The sequence below is a fragment of the Eptatretus burgeri genome, chromosome 10, assembly GCF_056783735.1.
Source record: "Eptatretus burgeri isolate ZD-2024b chromosome 10, Ebu_testis_v1, whole genome shotgun sequence".
Classification (NCBI taxonomy): Eukaryota; Metazoa; Chordata; class Myxini; order Myxiniformes; family Myxinidae; genus Eptatretus; species Eptatretus burgeri.
Window position 1 is genome coordinate 59,271,652 of NC_140970.1, and position 24,920 is coordinate 59,296,571.

The window sequence follows — 24,920 nt, forward strand, 5'->3', positions numbered from 1 at the left end:
TTCTTGATTCTTTACTGTAAAGTGTTGGGTAATAAAGAACATTTTTCCGAGTACACCTGGTTTATGGAGAAGGTACAATCGCTTCACATTGATGTTATTACCTCCGCCACCGAAGGTGAGCGTAGGTTATGTTTTCACCGCTGCCTGTTTGTTTGGTTGTCTGTCTGTCTGTCTGTCTGTCTGTCTGTCTGTCTGTCTGTCTGTCTGTGAATAGGATATCTCAAAATGTTGTGGATGGATTTGGACAAAATTTGGTGGAGAGCTTGGGTATTTGACAAGGATGAAATGTTTAGATTTTTATGATGATCCAGATTCGGATCCGGCAGTAGAATTTTTAAGTGATTCTTCACCATTGAGATAGGTCCAAAAACGATATACTATGTAGCATGATGTCTCAAAAAGTTGTGGAACGATTCACATGAAACTTGATGGACAGGTTGGATGTGTTTCAAGGGAGAATCGATAAAATTTTGTTGGTGGACAGGTTGGATATATGATGAGCACGAATCAATTCGAATTTGGTGAAGGTCCGAATCTGGATCCGGATGCAAGAAATTGAAAAAAATTTTTTAAGTGATTCTTCACCATTGAGAGATGGGGCCAAAAACTAGATACTGTATCACATGATATTTCAAAAAGTTATCCAACGGATTCGGACAAAACTTGGTCGAGTAGTGTATGTGACAAGAACAAGCAAATTAGATCTTGGAGGTCCCGATTCAAATCCAACCAATCAGTGGGATACAAAACATAAACTGTTCAGCCTGGTGGAGGTATGTGCTCTACCGAGTGCCATTCTAGTTATTCGTGTATTTGATGTTATCTGAACAATACTCCCAAAAACTCAGAATTTTAGTACAATGTACACACTGTCATAAGTTTCTGAAAGAAGATCAGCAGCACCCTGGTGATGGCCCCTGAATCATAAACAAGATGTCAGAAGAGAATGCAAAAAAAAAATTGAAAATAATGCTCAAACGTTAACATTTGACGTCTCACCACAAGTGACAGTTGATTCAAATGGCAGGAATTCAATTGTCATGAGCATCTTCAGTTCAGAGGAAATTTGCAAAATTTGCTGACAAACCCGACTCACTGTAAAAAAAAAAACAAAAAAAAAAACTTACGCCTTCTTTGAAGCGACTCTCTGTGCAACCGGCTTTCAGGTTCATATTTTTGTTTTGTTAGTTTGGAAGGGACTCAAGTTTTTATCGGAATTTCTTTTGGAGAACTACTGATAAAGAAGCCATTTCAGGATGTGATGGCCATTGTAGGCAAGTGCTGGAAGATTGGGGCATGAAGATCAGTAGACCAAAGACTCAATATATGAATTGTCAATTTGAGCCAAGGGAAGAGGATCAGGCTGTAAGTGTGAAGATCTGGAGAAAGTAAGTAACTTCAATTATCTGGGGTCAGTGGTGGAAGAAGATGCGAATGGAAATTTCAAAAAAAAGATTCGTTCTGGTTGGAATAATTGCAGGAAGCGCAGTGGAATGTTGTTTGATCTAAAAGTATTTACAAGACAGTTGTGAGACCAGCTTTGTTATGGAGTGTGGAAACTTGGGCAACATCAAAGAAAGAGAAACAAAAACCAAATACAAATTAGATGATGTCCTTCTTTCATACAGCAGCTTGGCTGCCAGGTATCTATCATTTTATTGGGGCACAACTATGCTGCTGTGCTCCTATACCAGTACACCGGTACTCATTTCACCAACCTCAGAAGGATGGCAGGCTGAGTTAACCCCACCTGGTGTTACTTCACCACAGCTGCCAATGGAGCTTGAACTCAGAATCCTATAATTCCAAGCCAGCTACCCTAACCACTAAGCCAACACTTGGCTTATATGCTGATGTGACGAGGAAGGACAAGATTAGAAACCAGTACATCAAGGGGGTCAGTCAAAAGATTGTGGAAGGATCGATGAAGGCAGCCGAGAAGAGATTGAATTGGTTTGGTTGTGTGTGTGTGTGTGTGTGTGTGTGTGTGTGTGTGTGTGTGTGTGTGTGTGTGTGTGTGTGTGTGTGTGTGTGTGTGTGTGTGTGTGTGTGTGTGTGTGTGTGTGCGTGCGTGCGTGCGTGCGTGCGCGTGCGTGCGTGCGCGCGCGCGTCTTGAGGCGAGTGATGGGACTGCCAGGAAGAAGGAGAAAAGGAAGGCCAAAGACCAGATGGAAATATGTGGTGACAATATATTTAGAAGTTGAGGGATTAGAAGAAGAATGGGTAACTGCCAGGATTAAGTGGAGATAGGTGATCAACCAGCATTGTGGTGACCCTAAGTAAAAATGGGAGAAGCCAAAATAAAAAGAAGATGCCAGTTATAGGCTCGGAAGGGCCCAAATGAGGCAAGGTGGTCATTCTTCAGCTCAAGCCATTTTAGAGATTTATAAAACATGCTGTAAGATTTTACAACTGCAGACAAGACAGTCAGCTTAAAGCTAATTTTTAAAGGACAGAATGCTCCATAATGTCGAGCCCTTTGTCAGGACTGCATAAAAACTCAATTTTACATTAGATCAATTGGTCAGGAGCCAAAAGCAGTACCAAACAAGCCAGGAAAATGTGCTAACAGTGATCTTGCAGCTGTCAGAGTAAATATAAGACAATCGTGTAAATAAATACTGATGTCTAACCGTATGTTGCCAAAATATTTTATCGTAGCTATTTGGAATGAAACTAATGATGGCTTGATTACAAGTTGTGCAAATACCAGGAATTCATTTTTTCTGCTGTTTGACTTGGCAATAAAAATGATTTAAACGTTTTAATGTTCAAGCAGCACATTCATTATCTACATCCCATGCTCCCAGCTATTTTTGGATCCCTTTTGCTTGCTCCAAGGGAAGCTGCAACCTGCCAAAGCTTCACCGTGATTACTTCATCAGTGTATAGAATGACAACAGCAAAAACATTTAGTGCCGCCAACCAGAATCACCGACCTTGGAAATGCCATTTGTTTCTCCCATGAGGTAGTCAATGAGCTGGCTCATCAGCACATCATCCTTGGATGGGCTGAATCGTTAAGTATTGGGATAAATATATTTGCTTCATTCCTCAAGCTGGATTCCAGACCTTCTGACTTCCTTATAATGGTCAAAAAAGGAAAACAAATCGGGCTATTTCCTTGTCCTTATCATAAGTACATGGCTGACAACCTCGTGTCGGGACCCAAATTGGAGTTGTGGGGAGTGGGGGGGGGGGGTTCTCAGCAGCTTGTGACTTAATGTCATATGACACTTGATGCTCCATAAAATTTAGGGATTGTTTCTTTGGAAAAAGTTACGGAGGCATCGTTTGAAGTCACCTGGAGAATGGCACATTACAAGAAGCCTCACAATATTGATGAAGAACTTGTTAAGCCAATGGCCCTTGCAATAGTCAGAACTGTCTATGGAGATGGCAATCTCAATAAGCTTGAATTGGTCCAACTTTCTGACAGCATCAAACGACGAATTGACCGCATGTCACAAGGTATTCTCGAAGAAGTTGTTCATGGACTGAAGCAAGCAGGAAAGTTTGAGATTCAGATCGACGAATCTGCACACATTGAGGACAACCCTCAGCTCATGGTGTTTGTACGATACAAAACAGATGACAACATTGTTGAATAATTTCTGTTTTGTGAGACACTTAACACCATGACTGGTGAAGACATTTTCAAAATGATGAGTGGTTTGTTTTCAAAGCGGAAAAACCTTTACTGGATGGATTCCTGCGCTGGTTGCACTGATGGCACTCCAGCCATGAGGGGGAAGTCGAGTGAGTTTTTGTACGCAAGTGAAAGAAGTCAACCTTGATATTGTCGTCATTTATCGCTTTATGCAGTGCTAGAACTTGATGACATGAGATTCAACCAGAACTTCACTTGGTACTAAAGGATGCGATCCAAATTGTGAGCTTCATTCAAGCGAGGGCACCACATCTCGACTGTTCCATGTTGCATGCGAAGAAATGGGATCGGAGCACCAGCACTTGCTCTTGCACTCAGAAGTCTGCTGGCTTTCTCGTGGAAAATAATCCTTTCACGTGCTGTGTTGCTGAAAACGGAAAATTCAATTTTGTTTAAGACAAAAATGGTTCATTCGCTGACCACTTCAAGAATGAAGCTTGGCTGGCAAAGCTGTCTTGAGTGATATTTTGCAGCACTTCAACAAGTTGAACAATGAAATGCAGGGGCAAAATCAGACCACTGTTGATGATGATGAGAAGATGTCTTGATTCAAAAGGAATAGAAATTCGCCCTTCAGTGGGAAAATATGTCAAAGGGAAAAATTTCAGCATTTTCTGGGCAGAATCCTTTCTTGAAGATGCTGCAGAGGTATCTATCAAAGACCCGGTTGAGATGTTCCAAGAACACTTGGTGAAGCTTCAAACGTAGATGGATGGATACTTGCCACATGATATCGATCTTCAGGTGGGTGCGAAATCCATTTGATTTGGATGTCCATGAATTTTGGAATGACGTTGATAGATTCCAGGAAGAACTCCTTGATCTGCAGGAAAATCAAGTGCTGCGAGAGAAATTTGCTTGTTTCTCAGTCACACTTCTGGGCACACCTACAAGGTAAACCTGTTCTGTCTCGTCAGGCAGAGAAAGTTCTACTTCCTTTTCCAACGACATATCTTTGCGCTGTCGCCTCTCCATCAATATTCAGCTGAGGATAACTGAGAAAATGCAGCGTCTGAATTTTGAAGGATTTCTAATGAGTTTTTTTTCTCACGTATTTTTGTTTAAATTAACTTTGTTTGCATGTTTTCAACTAAATATTTTGTTTACATGTGATTAAATGAGCATTTCCAGTGGTTCATTGTGCATTTGCATGTTTCAAGACTTTGAATAAAGAATTTGAATGTATACGTTTCTATTTCTATACATATTTAAATTTTATTATTAGCCTGGGGGTCAGGAGGTCATGTTGGTGGCCAATGTTGGGCTGCAGTAAAAAAAAAGGTTGGGAACTACTGGCTTAGAGGTGTGCACACTGGCTTCTAAGCTGTCAAGCCTGGGTTTGAATCCCGACCCAGCTATAAAGCCTGTTATCCTGGTGTTTCACAGGCAGATGATTCATTGTGTTTGTTGTATCTCAGATGGGCGTTAAACGGGCGGCCCGTCAGCCAACAATCGTTGGTGGATGTTAAAGATCCTATGGTGTCCTTCGTGAAGAGTAGGTGAGCTATCGCTGGCACCCTGAACAAATTCCAAATTCCTGCCGTAACCAGCAGAGGGCATTGTACCAGAGGCACAGCCATGCCCTGAGTCAATGAAGCCACCAAACATCCTTGTGCCAGGGTTTATTCTAAGGAAAATTTACAACTGCACAAACTCTGATGCACGGCAGGGGGCGGGAAAAAATGGAGGCTGCGCCATCATGGCGCGTAGCAGCGCCGAGACCTGGAGGAGCAAGGCGCGCGGAGCGCGGGAGGGTGTGGGAGGGTAATCCCCTCCCGCCGGGTGGCTCTGCGGGGTCTCCCCCAGAAAATTTTTGATTTCTAGATGCTCTGTGGTGCATTCTGAGGGGTGTCTTGACCAGTTTCATCTGTCAATCTGCCATATATGGCTATTTTGCAAGAAAACGATATCTAATTAATTACACACACATTTAAGAGTGGGCTACTGTAACTCTTGGTATGAATCATCGTCACGTGATGCATATCCGCAAACCAAAATATACCAGTCACCCATACCTATTGTGACGTCTCTTTTCAGACTATATATATATATATATATATATATATATATATATATATATATATATATATATATATATATATATATATATATATATATATATATATATATATATATATATATATATATATATATATATATATATATATATATAAATACATAAGTTTTGGTCAACTATCAGACTATCAGTGACGTCTATTGTGGTTCCTTCCTAGTTTATGACACCCTAGCCATGCAAATTCAAACAAAGAACAAATTGACAACTGCACAAATCTGGATTTACAACTGCACATTTTGAATTTACAACTGCACAAAAGGGGTACAACTGCACGTTAGAATAAACCCTGCCTTGTGCTGCATACAAACGAAGAAGAGGAAGACTGCAAGTACAAGGAGGAGCACAATGTGTTCACATCTGAATTGTGCAAGTAACCAAAAGAAGAGATTTTGCTTCCCCTCCTTTTCCCCCATTGATCTGCAAATATTCTTCCTTTCCGTTTATGTCACCACATCCAGACTTGAATGGTCTTCCTCAGTCTGGCACAGCAGGAAATGGTTCAGAACCTGTGCAAGATGATGAGAAAAATAAATAAACCCAGTGATCTATTGTAACATGGCAATGACGTACACTCAATACCGAGTGATGTCGAGTGCTCACAGAAACGATATATGGCTACAGTTTCCTCCTTCAGTGCAGTGCTTCGTGACCCATCTAGCACCCGATAGATGGGCTAGTTGCCTGTTGCACCCTGGATGTTGGGCAAAAACTCAAATTAATATGGCAATGGTAAGCATCGACAGTTAAACTTAAGTTTGAAAAAGTTTTATTGATGCTTTCCTCTAAACGAATACCATATTCAAAATGTCAATGAGCACAAAGGATAGAGGATTTTATGAGTTAATCTTTTGAACCCTGAGCTCCTTGTACTTTCGGCTCCCCCACCCTGGGTTCCCTGAAGAAAAATCTGGCCGCTCAGGTATATAGAGGTTTGAATAGCTGCCGGTGAACCGGCCGCCATGGTTCAAAGAGTTCACGAGGAAGTTTTTGGATTGAAAGAAAAAAAACCTCTTCAAAGAGGAATACCATACTGGGTCTGCCTGTTTGTTGTCGTGTGTTCCCTGTGTCTCTGATACGTTGTGAACTGCGACATCTGTCTCCCGTTTACGGCGGCCACTTCCCACCCTGCGTTTGAAAAGCTGCGCACGTTGGCAAAACTCAACATTCACTTTTTAAATGACGGGAGAACAGAGGCATGAATGATGTTGATGCTAAAATTTTATTTCGCAATCAGAATGTTTTGTCCTCTTTCTAAACAAATTCAACCTCCGTCACCCGATGTTGCACCACAATTTTGCGGTGGGTGGACCTTTTAACCTTTTTCAAATCCATTAAATAATTAGAATTGAGAGATGAACTTAAACTTTTCGTGTCACTCGGGACAAATACTTTTGCTAGTTGTTAATATCATATCATGAATCTTTTGTAGTATTTACTCGTCCATACTTGTTCTTGTTGTATCAATATCAAGGTTGTGTTCGCTTTTGCATTTGCTAGGTTACATGCTCATGGGTTGAAAACCTTACACAATCTCTCCTTTCTTTTCATCTGTGCTTACTTCCTCCATGATTTAACCATTATCATTCTCACATTTTCAACTAAAAACTTATCAAACTACAAGGACACTTGGTAGAACGCATACCTCCGCCACGCAATGCCTGATCCAATAGAGCATAGTGTACCCAATAAATTTTTTGAGCTATATATCGTTTTTCTCTCCATCTCTCAATGGTGAAGAATTACTTTGCAGATTAAAGAAAAATTATTTAAAAAAAACACCCCATCTTGCTCTCCAACCTCTCTGCCTATGGCATCCAAAGCCATATTCACACATGGCTTCCCAACTTATTTCACTCTCGGAATCAATCCGTGACTCTCAAAGGGATCCTCTCATCTCCTCTCCTCGTCAAGGCTGCAGTGCCCCCAAGGCAGTGTTTTCGGCCCAGTACTCTTCCTAATATTTCTCAATGACCTTTCTGGCTCTGCAAAATCCTCTTCACCTCTTTACTGATCACCCTCTGCAATAGTATCCCTCATCCTTCAGATTGGCAGGCAATCGCCTCTTCACTCTCTTCAGACATTGAGAGAATCAAGAGCTGATCCAACATTTGTAATATGTCATTCAATCCTGACAGATCTCACACACTCACTCTGTACCAGTCCAGCAAACCCTTCCATCGACTTCCTCAACAATCCTATTGAAGATGTTCAGTCACTCAAAATTTTGGACCTCACTATCAGCCGTAATCTTTATTAGGTAAACTACGTCTAAGTTGGCATCCAAGTCCAGCCACCGATTGGGAATCCTTCATCGTGCAAAGCCTTGGCTTGGTGCTTCTTTTCTCCTCTTGCAAGGACTTCAGCTGCAGCTTCAAGGAATACTGCTCTTCCCTATGGGCTGGTGCCCCTGCCTTACAACATGCTTGCACTTTGAAACCAAGGCCTTCAAGTCATTTGGCTCTCCCATGATAAAACTCCCATTTGGATCTCCCCATTACTTTCACTTTCACATCGCAGACAAATCAGTGGTCTACAGTCTCCTTTCTGCTCTTGCACCATCTTCCCTTGTTTTTATTTTAATATACATTGCCGAAGCTCGTATGAGAACTACCACACAACGCACAACAAGGGGGACAGGAGACAAGAGAAGTGGGAGAGGGAAGGACAAAACAGTGGGGAACGGAGACATTTGGAGATCTGTGGAAGGGATGGGGTGGGGAACACAAGATGGACACCACAGGGACTTTCAGGACCTGATACGACAGGGAAATTTCAGGAAGGAAGGCAGGGAATTTGAAGGAGGTGGCTTTGTGGTGGATTAACAGGGGTAGAAAATAAGTGGTTTTGGATGGGTGAAGACAAGAGGTTGTGGTGAACTGCTGTTTTGAAGACCTGGAGGGAAGAATGGGATTGAAGATATTGTGGGAGTTTATTCTAAAGGCAGGAAATAAAAGAGGAATGAAAGAGTGATGGTGAGCAGTGATTTGTGATTTTGGTAGTTTTATCAGAAGGGGGTTGCTGGCGGACCTTGAGCGCCCTGTGGAAATATCACAAACAGAGCAGGGGGGTGAGACCAGAGAGGAGACGGTAGAAGACAGAAAGACCACCGACTTGCCTGCGGTGAGAGACCCAAAGATTCGGTCTCATCGCGGGAGATACCAATGATCCGAAAGGCCTTGGTTTCCACAGCGTGAAGCAGAGAAAGGTGGAAGGCAGTAGCACCAGCCCAGAGGGGAGAGCAGTACTCCATCAGGCTGCGGACGAAAGCTTTGTAAGTGGTCAGGAGCTCAGGTGGGCTGAGGAAGGACTTCGCACGATGGAGGATACCCAGTCGGCGACTGGATTTGGAGGCCAGGTTTGAAATGTGGCTTTCCCAGGAAAGATCATGGCAGATAGTGAGACCCAGAAGCTTGAATGAAAGGTCTTCTTCAAGAGGATTGTTGAGAAAGGAGATGGGGAAGTGGAGTGTTTTCCAAACGGTCCTTTCGGAGAGACAGAGTGAGAGTGTGAGATTTGTCAGGATTGAAAGACGTGTTCCACGTGTTGGACCAGTTTGTGATTTTATCCAGATCTGCGGAGAGTGAAGAGGCTGCTGATTGCCAGTCTGAGGGTTGACAGATGGTACGGCAGAGGGTGGAGTCATCAGCAAAGAGATAAAGAGGATTTTCCAGAGAGTCGGAGAGATCATTGATAAAATCCAGAAAAAGCACAGGGCCCAGAACGCTGCCTTGAGGTCCATCAGCCTGGACAGGAAGAGGGGATGAGAGAACTCTATTTAGAACCACATGTTGTCTGTGACAGGAGAGGAAGTCTGCCTGCCATGAATGGAGATGGCCTTGGATACCATAGGAGGAGAGTTTGGTGAGCAGGGCAGGGTGCCCATGATAGGTTAGGATAGGTGGAGGTTTGAATAGCTGCCGGTGAACCAGCCGCCAGGGTTCAAAGAGTTAATGAGGAAGTTTTCGGATTGAAAGAAAAAACCTCTTCAAAAGCAATACCATACTGGATCTGCCTATCTGTTGTCGTGTGTTCTTTGTGTCGATGATATTGTTACGGTTGTGGAAATTTGCATTACACCATAAAGAGTCCTCAGGTGAGATATCTTCATAGGTACATGTGTAGTTAGCCCAAACCCGTTGTATAGAGGGAATTTATGTGATTCATCCGGGCTGCGACGCTTTGAGTTAGCCATTTTTTCTTTTCTGTCGTTATTTTGAACCAACCACGTCTCAACCGCCATCACACAACAACCACCTTAACCACCATGCCAGCCATCGTCACCAACTACAACCACGCTCCAACCCGCAGACAACAACCACAACGCCAACCCTCCACCACCTTCGCCTTTACCTTAACGAATCCATCCCACATCATCGCTTCCACGGCCATTCCTGCACCACCTGTGAACACTGAACGTCGGGCTGTCTCGGGCCCGTTCGGCGATTGGTGCCGAACGCACCGAGCCTCGAGCGCGAATGGCGGCCTTTCCGAGGGGAAATTCGGATCAGAAACGCTTCATGCCCACTTCTCCTCCGTCCAATTGGCGAGCGCGGGGCGGCTTGGCCCCGCCTCCAAGCGTGTGTATGTGAAGTCCGTATATGCAAATTTTAGGATCAGGAGAGGTTCATGCCCATTTTTGCCCGACCAATGGCTGACCGGGGGGGGGGGCGGCGTGGCCCCGCCTCCAATCACGTTCTGATCCTAAAATTTGCATATTGGCTGCTCCTGCCGCCTATAAAAAGGCGAGCGCAAGGCGAATTGAAAAGAGAGTTGGGTTTTGGAGTTGCTTGGTGAGTGTCGTCGAGAGATTGCTCTTGGGGGACAAGGAACGTTGCGTTGGCGGAGTGGAGTCGAGTGCGCGCGGTGGAACTGCAAGCAAGGGAGCTCGGGTCCGAGGCAGGAATTACGGCGACGAGGTTTGCGGTGTGGGGGATCGCTCGTCTTGTCGCGGGACCCAAGCCAGCCAGCCACTCCCCTCCCCCAGGGCATCAACAACTCCCCCTTTCCCCCACGCTGAGATAGTGCAAAAGGGGGCCCTGTTCCCACCCCACTCCAAACGTGGTGCCAACGAAACCCGCCAAGGAGCACGGAGTCGGGGCACAGCGGCGCGGCCACATTTGCGGCTTGCCCGCCAACGCATCACGAGGACGCGGGTAAGACCTCCCCGGTCTCGTGGACCTGGCCGCTCCTCCAGGTCACGCGCACATTTGGCCTACAGGCCCGTCTGCCTCCTTGTCTGTGAGGGTGGCTTCTTTCCTTTGCTTTTGTGTAAATGTGTGTTGGCGCCGTCTGTGAAGTAAAACTGTATAAGTGTTGCCGTGTGTGCGCGTAGTCGGTTTTAGCTCTTACATTTGCTTTATGTGCATTTTGATTCTGTATGGCTGTATATATGTGCTTTCCGTGTGCCGGGAAATAAAATGCTTGCTTGTTGAACTGTGCCCGTTTCGCTTCGTCTTTTCTTTATTGACCCTCCATCTTCCTTCACGTAAGGGGTTCGTAGTGGGTGCAACATCCCGGTAATTAATCTGAACCGTCCAGGTCGACGATAACACCGCTCGGTTATCCCGATAGTATGGAACAGGCCGCCCAAGCGGCTCGTGTCCGGAGTCGACCTGCGGCGAGGTACGATCGCCCGGTTTACCATCCGCATGGGTACTTAGGTCGAGTTTGGCGAACAACCCTATCCTACACGGGTGGCCGATTGGCACGATTGTGGTGAGGTCGAAAGGACTACCCGTGACTAGCTCCCGACGTTGGTCCGAGAGGGTCATGACAGAATTGTCTGTCCGGTGGGCGACGTGCCTCGATTCGAGTAACGCGGCTGTTCGCACGCCGGCGGGCGCGGATTTGCAATATATTGTGTCTAACACAAAAGCACGTGATATGTCCAAGGATACAGCTCTGATTTCATCTCTGGCATTGAGGACCTCCATCCATTGTTGGTAGAGCAGAAGCAGCATATCCAGGGTAGAGTGACCTTGTCTGAAAGCAAATTGATGATCTGAATTCAAGCCATTGGAGAAGAGGAAGGATTTAATGTCTGAAGCGATGATGGATTCCATAACCTTGCTGATGATTGGGAGAAGGCTGATTGGTCTGCAGTTGCAGGGATCTGTTTTTACACCTTTTTTATGCAGCGTGGTAATGTTTGCTGATTTCCAAGCAGATGGCAGATGACCTTTAGCAAATGAGAGGGTGAATAGAACAGAGAGGGTGAGCAACAGCAGAGGAGCAGGTTTTTAGGACACGTGGGCTAATGCCGTCTGAACCGGTTGCAGAATCTGAGTCGAGGTTTGACAGCAAAATCTCCACCTTATCAAGAGAAAAGGACACAGAGTCCAGGGACAGCTGTGTGCGACTGGGTAAAGTGGGTACAGAAAGTGATGGGTTTCGGACACAAGATTTAGCTGCAAACACCGAGTTCAGACATTCAGCTTTATCACGTGCGGTATCAGCAGTGTGGCCATTTGAGGTGAGGGAGGGGATGGAGGGGGAACATACACCAGAAACAGATTTGATTAGATGCCACCAGGATTTGGAGGAGGGAGAGAGGTTTGAGAGTTCAGACTTGAGCTTTGAAAGATGTTGTTTTCTGGCTCTGCTGAGGGGAGACACACTCACGTTCTGAGCTTTGTGGAAAGAACTGAGATTATCCTCAGTTGGATTTGCTTTCCTTGAGGAAAAGGCAACTTGTTTCAGGCCAACTGCCTCACCACAAGCTTCAGTGAGCCATGGGAGGGAGGAAGGGTAGGACGACTGAAGACGAGAGGGGTTAAATCTGTGCATGAGGGAGAGCAAGTTTCTTTGAAAGAATTCCCTGTGGAACCAACTTTCTCAGGTTATCCTCTGTTCACACCCATGATCTTTGCTCCCCTCACTAACCCTCCACAATCCCAACTCTCATCGGTTTTCCGGTTTACTGGGTTTCCCCTGCACTATCTTGCCCTCTTCTTTATTTTTTTGAATTATATTTATGTTTTGTTCCATTTCTACTTCTTCCCCAGTTTTTCCTTCCACTTCTGTGATTGAAAGTTTCTGGTTGTATCCAGCCAGCTCTCAACCCCTGTGACCACCTCCCTATTTCTTTCATTCTTCCAAGTCTCCTCCTCGCTCGGCTTTTTTCTACAGGTTCTTAGGCTCGTGGAAGAGCTGCGACACAAATCATGTACACATGCATACACAAACATAAGTCAACACCAGATTTGACTTTCACACAAACATGCTGAGATTGAGGAGAGTATTTTTTCCATACCCTATCATTTAACTGCTGAACGTTAAATAAGGAAGCAGTCCTTACCATTTTTAAAGTCTTTGGTGTGACTCCGCCTGGGTTCGAACCGCCAGACTCAGACGTGTCCAATAAAGGATTGCCCAAATAACTGGTACAGTATTTGTAGATGGAAAGTGTAATAATTTTGATAGCAGGTTTGTGGGCCTAAATAGCTTTCAACAATTCTCTTCCCTTTCAATTTACTAGTTAAACTTTGACATTTATTTTGCTCCCTTGCTAATTATCCTAATCATGAGCAGCTATTTGGCTTCAACAAATTTTGCAGCTAAACAAACCTTCCATCCAATCATAATTTTGTATGCTGCCTGTGGCTGCTGGTTGCATCATTGCTGGAAGCACGGCTGTGTTGCTGATGCAGTAACCCGTTACCAGTAAGCTGGTGCTCATTTTGCCCACCTCGGAAGGATGACAGGCCAAGTCCACACAACTGTCGTTATTCAACGGCACGACAGGGGGCTTGAACTCAAGACCCTAAGATCTTCTGCCAGCCACCTTAACTGTTAAGCCAACACCAGGCTATTCCATCCAATAAATACGATACTACATCAACAGATGTCCAGATGAACTGTCATGCTAGCATGGGGATAGACAACATCCCACCAGCAAGGCAAGTCACACTCGATTTTGCGAATCATCATCGCAGTTTCTCCCTGGCTCACAGTGGATATACGAGGAAGCAAATCAGGAGAACAACTTGTCAACTGAGGTGCAAAGATGATTCTCTTTTGAAACTCAGAGCCATTCAATGGCATGACAAACGAAAGTGACAAACTATCCACGTAATAACTCACTTAAAACCATCCTATTCTCTGATGCCATTCGAATTTGGAGGAGAAAAACATCCGCTACCTCCATTACTGGCAGAGCAGGTCAAAAAGGAAACACGAACTTTTAATGTAACTCCACATTTTCTTTTTCTCAACACCGACCATGATCCAAAACATTGATGAAAGAAAAATAAGAATTTCCATTTCCTTTGATGTAACATCACGATGACTAATCTCCGCATATTCCCCAGAGTGAAGGAAGAACTTTCCAGCGAAATGATGTTTATTTTTTTCCTGAAAGTGTGATGCAATACGTTGTCGCTCGGTTGTGGCATTAGACCCTGCATGCAGTAAACGGTGCAAGGAATTGCTGCAGAAATGCTTTGGAAGACGTTCCAAAGGTAAACTTCATTTCAGCAAAGCTATTCCAAATGGTCTCAAGAGTTGAGATTAACATGTGGTAGTTGTTGAAATTTTGTGCCAGATGGCAAGCTTTATATTCCATAACACCTGGTATAACAGATGTTCAGAGACAGTACGATATCTGGGGTATTTGGTTCAAAATAAGAGGAGAGTGATTCGTGATAAACAAAACATCCAACTGGGACAGAATGAGTAGGAGGGCTAATCAATAATTTCAGCGTTGGTTTCCATCTGTCCGTGCTTTTAAGTGAGCCGGAGGGCCTCTTCACCACAATGAGACATTGCTTGGAAGTGGATAGCAGTGGAGAAGTCACTAAACTTCAAGAGTAACCTGTGCGGAGATCACACATGCTGCGTGGAAATAGGTGAACAACCTTCCATTTGCACAGACAAAAAGCTTGGCCTGGCATGAACAGCTCAGACAAATGTGTATGCTCAGCCAAAGTAAGTGGGCTGAGCTTCAATATACTTCTCGCCATCTGTTGCCCAGCTTCCTACGTACTTCATATCATGGATCCTTTCCTATTCACTTCTAAAATTGCAGTTGTTAAAATGAAAAAAGCATTGCATTTGATGAATCTCTAAACACATCTACAGTTTATATAACTCGCAGGTACGCATGGAAATTCCAGGTCATGTAAAATGTGACTTCAGCAATATGATGCAAAGAACAGTTAAATATCATGGGAATTTAATCTTGTCGAGATATGTACTTCTTAAACATGTTGCTTGATTAAATCAGTCCTGCCCCAAGTCCTTAACTACCACCCCAACCCCAAGACCTCAATCCCCTCCACCCTTCCTCTAAGCACAAGTTCTCAATCTTCTCCCCTCACCTTTTCTTCCTGGTCTTCAAAGCATTCTTGCATCATTGCATATTATTTATTCATTACCTCCCTTTCCCCTCCCCTGTCCACCTTAATATTATGGCATTACCAACTTCACCCAGTCCTTTCTCTTCATTACTTGCTTTCCCACCTTCTCCTTTCACCCCATTCACAATCTCGGTTGCAGGAGATATGTTTGGCAAGAACAATTATCCAAACTACCTTCAGGTTCAAATTCACAATCTCAGAGATATGTCTCATGGAAATTCCGTGGAATTGCCACTCTTAAGTGATCGTGAGAACCCTAATTGTGTGAATAAATTATCCAAAATTAATTATCTTCTTTGTGATGCCTATACCATACTGTAGTGAACTGTACTGTACTATACTGTATATAAAACCTTAATATCATATAATGACAAATCCGTTTAATTCACAATCTCAGAGATGTGATGGAGGAACAGACATACTGACAAGCATATTATTAGATAGATAACATAGAATAGTTTCACAATATTACATCACTCAAACCCTTTACTGACAGAACCTGTGCACCCTTGTCGTGTTACTCTCACCATATATGGGCATTGTCACCTTGTGTTCCGAAGTAAACTAGAACAGCACTCGGTAGAGCACATACCTCTGTCAGGCTAAACAGTTTACGTCTTGTATCCCACTGATAGGCTCGATCTACATCCGGACCTGAACCAAAATCTAACCCTGACTTGTTCTTGTCACCTACCCAACTCATCCACCAAGTTTTGTCATAATCCGTCCATAACTTTTTAAGATATAATCACTTTAAAGATTCTATTATCCGGATCTTCAACAAAAATTAATCGATTAGTCCTTGTCACACAAACAACCTGTCCAGCAAGTTTTGTCCGAATCCGCCCACAATGTTTTGAGATATCGTTCTGACACACAATCAAACAAAGAGACAAACAGGAGTGAAAACATCACCTCTGTCCACCTTCAGTGCTGGAGATAACAATGGAGTGAAACATTTTCATGTGCATCAGAGTATGAAGTTGTGAATGAAAGGAAAGAAGTTGAGTCTGAGAAATAAAAATTCATCCATCACATTTGGAAGAACAGATTCATTGCATTCAGAGACCTGGCAACCATCTTGGCACCCTGAAATGAATGATTTTGTTGTACAATGTGCATGACAGTCTCAGGTGCGCAACAAATTCATAAATTTACCTTATTTCATACTCACGAGTTACATCAATACTGATGTGTGTGTCTGTGTCTGTGTCTGTGTCTGTGTGTGTCCTCCATAACTCCAAAACCATGAAACATAGCAGCCTGAAACTTTGCACACATCCAAAGAAAACTCCAAGGAAGTGCAAGAGTGAAAATTATGTGTTTGTGTTAATTAAAACATCTCCTTTTGAAGATAATTAATGGCATTATTTAATCAGGAGATCCTCAGCCACCTCGCTCTCTGGAGTCTTTGGATGTTTCCTGGGTAACCTTGCAGAGGGTATTGGGTAAGCCGCCATGTTTTTTGGCCTGTTCAACCATGCCTTGACTTGGAACAGGCCGCAACGATTTCTTAACGATAAAGTTTGGGTTTTTTTCACTTTCCTCACTGATATTATCGAATGCCTGTTCGACATTGCTACAAATTGTTGTGTACATCGCTTTTGTAAGTCCTATAGTTTTCAAATTAGGAGCTTGGAGCAATTTCATGCATTACATGATACGATTTTCCTCCATCTACTCTCACGGACTAATTAAAGTATATGATGGAAATATTATTTAGGTCTTGAGGATCAGATATCGTTCGGACTAATGAAGTGTGGAAATCTGTTGTGAAATCTGATAATTTAAAGATATAACGAGTCTTTTCGCTTAGCTGATGTACCTATTTACTTTAAGCAAGCAAGGCTATGTTACCTCCTTCTCCAGAGGTACCAAGAAAATGTGAAATTTCCAAAGCATCAAACTTGTCTTTTTCTCCTGTTTGAAGAATTATATTGAGTAAACAAAAAAATTTAGGAACGTGACAAAATTAACCAGCTTCATTGAGCTGTATGATTTAATGCTTTCACTGCAAGACCTCACGCCCTGTCCTCCAGACGGACTGCCTATACTATCAAAGATTCAAAGAAAATCTGGTGAAAAACGGACGTTAAAAAAAAAAAAACGGTGATAACTTTTTGCACGGACCACAAGCCGATGTACCACGTGATGCATGCACAGACGAGTAGGCAAGATGGCGAAATATCTACAGTGGTTATTACACGGGCGATTGAACTTTGCGATGTCTCCAGGGTTATTCTGCATTAAGCTGCAACTCCTATGTGGATAAAGTCAATATTTGAACAAATTCATTTTATTTCATTAACTGCTGCGTGTACGGTGAAGATTGGCTTTAAAGTTAAAGGGATCCGATGTGATATGCAGCAACAGCCTGGCCAGCCGTTCCTTGTCAACCATTTAAGTGAAGTGCTTGCATGAGTGCTTAAGCAACTTGCCGAATGCCTTCCAATTGATAGTTGTACCGCGCGACGTCCTGAGCGAATTGTTCACTCACTGCGGACGCTTTTGCCACCATGTCATTCAGAGCGAGTGGTTCATGCTCCGCCACCTTGAGTGAGTGGTTCGTGCTCCGTCAACCTGAGCAAGTGTTTCGTGCCCTGCCACCCTGAGGGAGTGTTTCGTGCTCCGCCACCCTGAGGGAGTGTTTCGTGCTCCGCCACCCTGAGGGAGTGTTTCGTGATCGGTCACCCTGAGCAAGTGTTTCATGCCCCACCACCCTAAGGGAGTGTTTCGTGCCCCACCACCCTGAGGGAGTGTTTCGTGCCCCGCCACCCTGAGGGAGTGTTTCGTGCCCCGCCGCCCTGAGGGAGTGTTTCGTGCCCCGCCACCCTGAGGGAGTGTTTCGTGCCCTGCCACCCTGAGGGAGTGTTTCATGCTCCGCCACCCTGAGGGAGTGTTTCGTGCCCCGACACCCTGAGGGAGTGTTTCATGCTCCGCCACCCTGAGGGAGTGTTTCATTCCCCGCCACCCTGAGGGAGTGTTTCGTGCCCCGCCACCCTGAGGGAGTGTTTTGTGCTCTGCCACCCTGAGGGAGTGGTTCATGCTCCGTGACCTTGAGCGAATGGTTCGTGCTCCGTCAACCTGAGCAAGTTTTTCGTGCCCCGCCACCCTGAGGGAGTGTTTCGTGCCCCACCACCCTGAGCGAGTGTTTCATGCTCCGTCACCCTGAGCGAGTGTTTCGTGCTCCGTCACCCTGAGCGAGTGTTTCGTGCTCCGTCACCCTGAGCGAGTGTTTCGTGCTCCGTCACCCTGAGCGAGTGTTTCGTGCTCCGTCACCCTGAGCGAGTGTTTCGTGCTCCGTCACCCTCAGCGAGTGTTTCGTGCTCCGTCACCCTCAGCGAGTGTTTCATGCTCCGTCACCCTGAGCGAGTGTTTCGTGCTCCATCACCCTGAGGGAGTATTTCGTGCTCCGTCACCCTGAGCGAGTGTTTCGTGCTCCGTCACCCTGAGCGAGTGTTTCGTGCTCCATCACCCTGAGGGAGTGTTTCGTGCTCCATCACCCTGAGGGAGTGTTTCGTGCTCCGTCACCCTGAGGGAGTGTTTCGTGCTCCGTCACCCTGAGGGAGTGTTTCGTGCTCCGTCACCCTGAGCGAGTGTTTCGTGCTCCATCACCCTGAGAGAGCGTTTCATGCTGTCACCCTGAGTGAGCGTTTTGTGCTCTGCCACCCTAAACGAGTGTTTCACACTCCGCCACCATGAGCGTGCTCCGCCATCCTAAGCGAGCGGGTCATGCTCTGCCACCCTGAACAAATGGTCCGTGCTCCGCCATCCTGAGTGAGTGGTTCGTGCTCCGTTACCTTCAGCGAGTGGGTTGTGCTCCATCACCCTGAGCGAGTGTTTCGTGTTCCGTCGCCCAGAGCGAGTGGTTCGTGCTCCGCCATCCTGAGCGAGTAGTTCGTGCTCCATCACCCTGAGCAAGTGGTTCGTGCTCCGTCACCCTGAGCGAGTAGTTCGTGCTCCATCACCCTGAGCAAGTGGTTCGTGCTCCGTCACCCTGAGCGAGTGATTTGTGCTCCATCACCCTGAGCAAGTGGTTCGTGCTCCGTCACCCTGAGCGAGTGGTTTGTGCTCCATCACCCTGAGCGAGTGGTTCGTGCTCTATCACCCTGAGCAAGTGGTTCGTGCTCCAACACCCTGAGCGAATTGTTCGTGCTCCGTCACCCTGAGTGAATGGTTCGTGCTCCGTCACCCTGAGCGAGTGATTTGTGCTCCATCACCCTGAGCGAGTGGTTCGTGCTCCGTCATCCTGAGCAAGTGGTTCGTGCTCCGTCACCCTGAGCAAGTGGTTTGTGCTCACCCTGAGTGGTTCGTGCTCTATCACCCTGAGCAAGTGGTTCGTGCTCCGTCACCCTGAGCAAGTGGTTCGTGCTCCGTCATCCTGAGCGAGTGGTTCGTGCTCCAACACCCTGAGCGAATGGTTCGTGCTCCGTCACCCTGAGCAAGTGGTTCGTGTTCCGTCTCCCTGAGTGAGAGGTTTATGCTCTGTTGCCCTGAGCGAGTGGTTGTGAAATAACTCCTGATTTCCAAGCCATTTGCCGTATTAAGGTGTTTTCTAAATTACTGAACCAAATTGTTTTTTTCCACCCATCACATGTAGCGGTTTGTAAAGACCAGCGTGGATCGGCTCACTACGCTCGCTTCTCCACACGTTGTTACAGAGATTGATGCCACAGATTTGCTGTGTTGGCATGATTTTCACCAATCGTTCAAACATTTATTTTCTAGAAATTTATTTGTGATATTAGTGATATTATATATATTTGAAATTTAATTTGTGATATAAGAAGATAGAAGTGGTCTAAATGGTCAAAGGTCTAAGCTGTCTAATCCATATGAATATTATCCGGGTTTCAGGGGTATTAAATGGTGTTCAGGTCTAAGGGGTCTGAAGGATCTTAGGGGACTTTTTGGTCCTGGGTGTCTGTTGGGACTTTTGTGTCTTCAAGGTCTTTTGGGTCTTCAGAGTATTTTGGGTCTTCGGTGACTTTTGGGTCTTCATCTCTTTTGGGGTCTTCAGGGTCTTTTTGTCTTCGGTGACTTTTGGGTCTTTTGCATCTTTTGGGAGTTTTGGGTATTCGGCGACTTTTAGGTCTTTTGTGGTGTTTTGTGTTTTCAGGGTCTTTTTGGGTCTTCGGTAACTTTTATGTCTTCAGGGTCTTTTGGATCTTCGGGGTCTTTTGCTACTGGGTTTTCAGGGTATTTGGGGTCTTCAAATTCCTCGGGGTCTTTTGTGTCTTCTGGGTATTTCAGGGTCTTTGCAGTCTTTTGCGTCTTTAGATTATTCAGGGTCTTCAAAGATCTCATCGAAGGGGTCTCAGCAGTCGAAAGGGTTGAAAGGTACATTCCACTAGTATGTAAATAATAGATGTATTGATCACATGGCTCGACACAGACAGACGGACGGACGGACGGAAGGACTCGCTCTGAGACCGAGCTCTTTTTATATTCAGAGACATGACCGAAGTAAATCGACACCTTAAATTTCTTCATTTCATCTGTATAATGCAGCTTTACTCAGTGATTTGTACTAATATTCAATTATTTATTTGCAGAAACGAGTTCCTGGGTCTTGTTGGACAATGAACTTGCACACACGACCTTTGCGATTTTCAAACAGGACGAATTGTTGGCCAATCGGAAGGTGGAGTCAGCCAGCATCAGATATCTCAGAACCTTGGCATTCCACTTTCTACGGTCAATCGGGTGATTGTGCAATTCACCTGCGAAGGCAAGGAATCCACAGCTTCCCATTCTGGTCGATCTGGGCCCTCAGAAAGGTGTCTTCGACCTGTCAAACGGTCCATTGAGAAAACTCCCCTTTGCAAGGCAGCAGATGTTGCAGAGCAGGTCCAAGTTTGCTCAAGAACTGCCATGCGGTACCTTCATCAACTGGGCTACCATGGGAGAGGAGCAAGGAGAAAACCTCTTCTTAGACCATCCGACATACAAAGGAGAAAGAAGTGGGCTGATGAGATGACCACCAGACCTTTGGAGTTTTGGCAAACTGTCATTTTTTTTCAGGTAAGTCCCAATTTGCTCAATTTTCTGACAGTGGGTGTGTATGGGTCTGGGGACTTCCCAGTCAAGAGTTTTTTTGAGCTAATTGCAGCTAAAGGCCCGGTCACACCTTGACGTTTTAGCCAGCGATGGCAACGTATTAAAATGTATGTAAAACGCTGGCTTACGTTGAACTTTTGATGTTTTTTTTTGAAGATTCGGACGTATTCATAGCGACTTGGTCTTATGTATAACGCATTGGTAATGGACACAGAACGTTTCGTTGTGTTATAGATAACTTATACCAACGAATGCTGAACCTGTTGTCGGCCTACACAACCGATGCCCAACGGTAGTCTAACTTCGGCATAGCGCGTTGCACGCATCGCCGACGAGGTCGTGACGTAGCCTATTAAAAGGCTGACGCACAACGATTCGAATCATAACTGCCGTAGAAATGGAAGTGACAACATCGCGGTCACACCTTGGCGATCTTGCCAGCATATGCCGACCTAAGAAAAATGTGTCTAAAACGTTGGGGCACGTCAAATACGGTACGAGTAAGTTTGGTATACGTGAGTACAACGCTAAAGTACGCTATCATACGTCGTAGTAAGTAGAGTACGTCAAGAAATTTTAAACATGTTCAAAATTTTACGACGTACTCGGCGTATGACACACGTTCCGCATGCGATGGGGATAAGTTTTACACACGATATGTGGACGCTTACACACGTCCACAAAGGCTACTTATAAGCTACTCATAAGTCGAAACACGTCGTGGTAATGTCTTTTTTATGCGAAACTTATTTCTAACTTATGTTTGACGTGCTTTGAACCAATTCTGTACGTAGTCCCAACACACATCGACGTATGTAGACGTATTCCAATGACGTCTTCCGGTCGACAAAAAAAAAATGAATGTGTTTCTAGGTTACAACTGCCATATAAAGACGTGTTCCCAGCGGTTTTGGGAATTGGTATTTAAAACTGGTGCTCATAAAAGGGGAACCCAACAGTGTTTTCGAGTCCTTTTTGAGTCGATGTCCATGTCAGCAGTAACAGTATCAGTATTAGTATTAGTATTAGTATTAGTAGTAGTTTGTTCATGTTGGCAGTAGTAGGTGAGTGTGAGGGGGAGGGTGTGGGTTATGATGGATCCTCCTTGCGTCCGCGTGTCCACGGGTAGGAAACATCATTTCACCATTGTTCGAAGTTCTTCGCGGCTAAATTTTTATGGGGCTTTTTCAACAATGAGCTATAGCTTGTTTTTACGATTTAGGTCTATTCATAACGGGTTGGACAAATGCACAATGAACTAATAATGTGCATAGAGCGCTTCGATAACTTATAGATACAATATACCAACGAATAATTATCGTGTAGCCGGCGTTCACAAACTATGCCCAACGATAGCCTAACTTATCCATATCCTGCGGCAGTTTATCTTTGCCGGTGACGTAGGGTTTGCTATTCAGAGGCTGCCACTCAATGATTTAAATGGCTGCATCTCCACTATTGAAAGTAGACGCTTGCGCTCAACAATTGGATTTTTTTTTACACTCAACGACTTTTAAACGGTACCACTCAGCTAGTTTCATTGTTTAAAATGAACGATTTAAATTGCTGTCACTCGCCTTTGTTTTTTGACGCTGGGGTTTGGAAATTTGAAGCGTTTCTTCTGAACGTGTTAAAACGCTCAAACTCGACTATTTTAAATAGACGCTGCCGATGGACAATTGGAATCATAGCCAAGCTAGACATCGAAGTGTGAACATCCTCGTCATGCCGAAGAAAAGGTTGAAGAATGCTGCAAATAAGTGTCCTGGCCGTGGCCGTGGACGCTGACACAAGGACGATCCATTATGCCGACGTCTTTCAGCCTATGAGTAACTTAAAAGTAACGTCTGTCGACGTGTGGCAACGATCGCGTAACGTGCCAACAACACGTTAATCATAGGTTAGAAATAAGTTTCGGGTACGCTAAACATTACCTCGGCGTGTCTCAACTTATGATTAACTTACAAGTAGCATGTGTTGACGTCTGTCAACGATCGCAGACCGTGCATACAACTTGTGGCCAGCGTAGCGGAACGTGTGAGTCATACGCCGGCATACGTCGTGAAATTTCAAGCATGAAAAAATTTGAGGACAACCAAAAAGTACAACGTTTAAAGCCAACGTACAACGACGTATGGCAGTGTTTTTCAGCGTGCTCTCAATGTTATCAAAACTTACCCATAACGTATTCAACGTGTGCCAGCGTTTTAGAAAAAAAATTCAAAAATCGGCATACGTTGGCTAAAACGTCAAGGTGTGACCGGGCCTTAACTGTCAAACACGGTGGTATTTCAGTGATGGTTTGGGGAGCAATCTGGAGCGCTCGTCGGTCAGAGCTTGTGTAGTGTGATGACAACATCAACACCATGACACACATTTCTATCCTTGAGGATGGACTTCTCCCTATCTTCTCCACTGGTCAGATGGTGAAAAACAACACTATTCATGGAAGATGGAGCTCCATGCCACACTCCAAGAAATACCAAAGAATGGCAGGACAGAAATGGGATCAAGCGACTTCCATGGCCAACTCAGTCCTTGACATGAATCCCATTGAGCACTTCTTGGCCATATTGGATTGAGCTGTGTGGCAAAAAGTCCAGGAAACCAACATCGTGGGAAGAATTGCTAAAGTGTTTGTGTGAAGCCTGGGCAGAAATCCCACAAGAGAAAATTTCGGAACTCGTTAATTATATTCCTGAAAGAATAAAAGCCTTGAAATCTGCAAATGGCAAGTCTACCAAATACGAGTGTGTGTGTTAAAATGGATCAAATGTTCTTCAAATGTTAAATAAATAAATTCTTTTAAAATCATGGTGTCTATTTACTTCTGCCATGTCTCTGTGTAGATAAATATTTGTGAACATCGACATATAGAATGAAATCGGTCTCGGAGTGCATCCGTCCTTCCTTCCCTCCGTCCCTCCATCCGTCCGTCCAGCCGTGTGACTTATATGTCTATTATTTACATACTATTGGAATGTACCTTTCGACCATTTAGACTGCTGAGACCCCTTAGATTAGATCTTTGAAGACCCAGAATTGAAGACCTTTAAATACCCAGAAGACACAAAAGACCCCGAGGAATCCGAAGATCCAAAAGACCCTGAAGATCTAAAAGTCACCGAAGACCCAAAGAGACCCTGGAGACCCAAAATACCCTGAAAGCCCAAAAGACCCTGAAGACCGAAAAGTCACCGAAGACCCAAAAGTCCCTGAAGACTCCAAAAGACCTAAAAGTCACCAGAGACCCTGAAGACCCAAAATACCCGAATATGCAAGAAGACCCAAAAGACTCCGAACACCCAAAAGACCCTGAAGACCTAAACGTCACCGAAGACCCAAAAAACCTGAACACCTAAAAGACCCAAAAATATCCTGAAGTCCCTTAAGATCCAAAAGGCCTAAAAGTCATCGAAGACCCCAAAAACCCAAAAGACTAAAAAGACCCGGAAAACCTAAAAGTTACCGAAGACCCAAAACTCCCAAAAGATGCAAAAGTCACCAAAGACTCAAAAAGATCCTGTGGACCTTGAAGACCCAAAAAGACCCAAAAGCCCCAAAAGATCCAAAGACCCAAAAGACCCTGAAGAACCAAAAGTCCCAACAGACTCAAAAGACACCCAGAACCCAAAAGACCCCTTAGACCTTAACACCATTTAGACCCCTTATGCCCTTCATGTGGATTAGACAGCTGAGACCCTTGACCATTTAGACCACTTGTACCTTCTTATATCACAAATTAAATTTCAAATAA

At 44.7% G+C, this 24,920-nt stretch overlaps 1 protein-coding gene across 1 annotated transcript in view; it reads left to right on the top strand.

Annotated features, from left to right (window-relative positions):
• Positions 1–23,885, top strand: part of RFC1 (replication factor C subunit 1) — a 191,305-nt gene extending 167,420 nt beyond the window's left edge. The window contains exons 27-28 of the transcript XR_015062484.1: positions 20,659–21,127; positions 23,587–23,885. The gene's annotated coding sequence lies outside the window, so the exon portion shown is untranslated. The remainder of the gene's footprint in view (positions 1–20,658; positions 21,128–23,586) is intronic.
• The last annotated feature ends 1,035 nt before the right edge of the window (positions 23,886–24,920 follow it).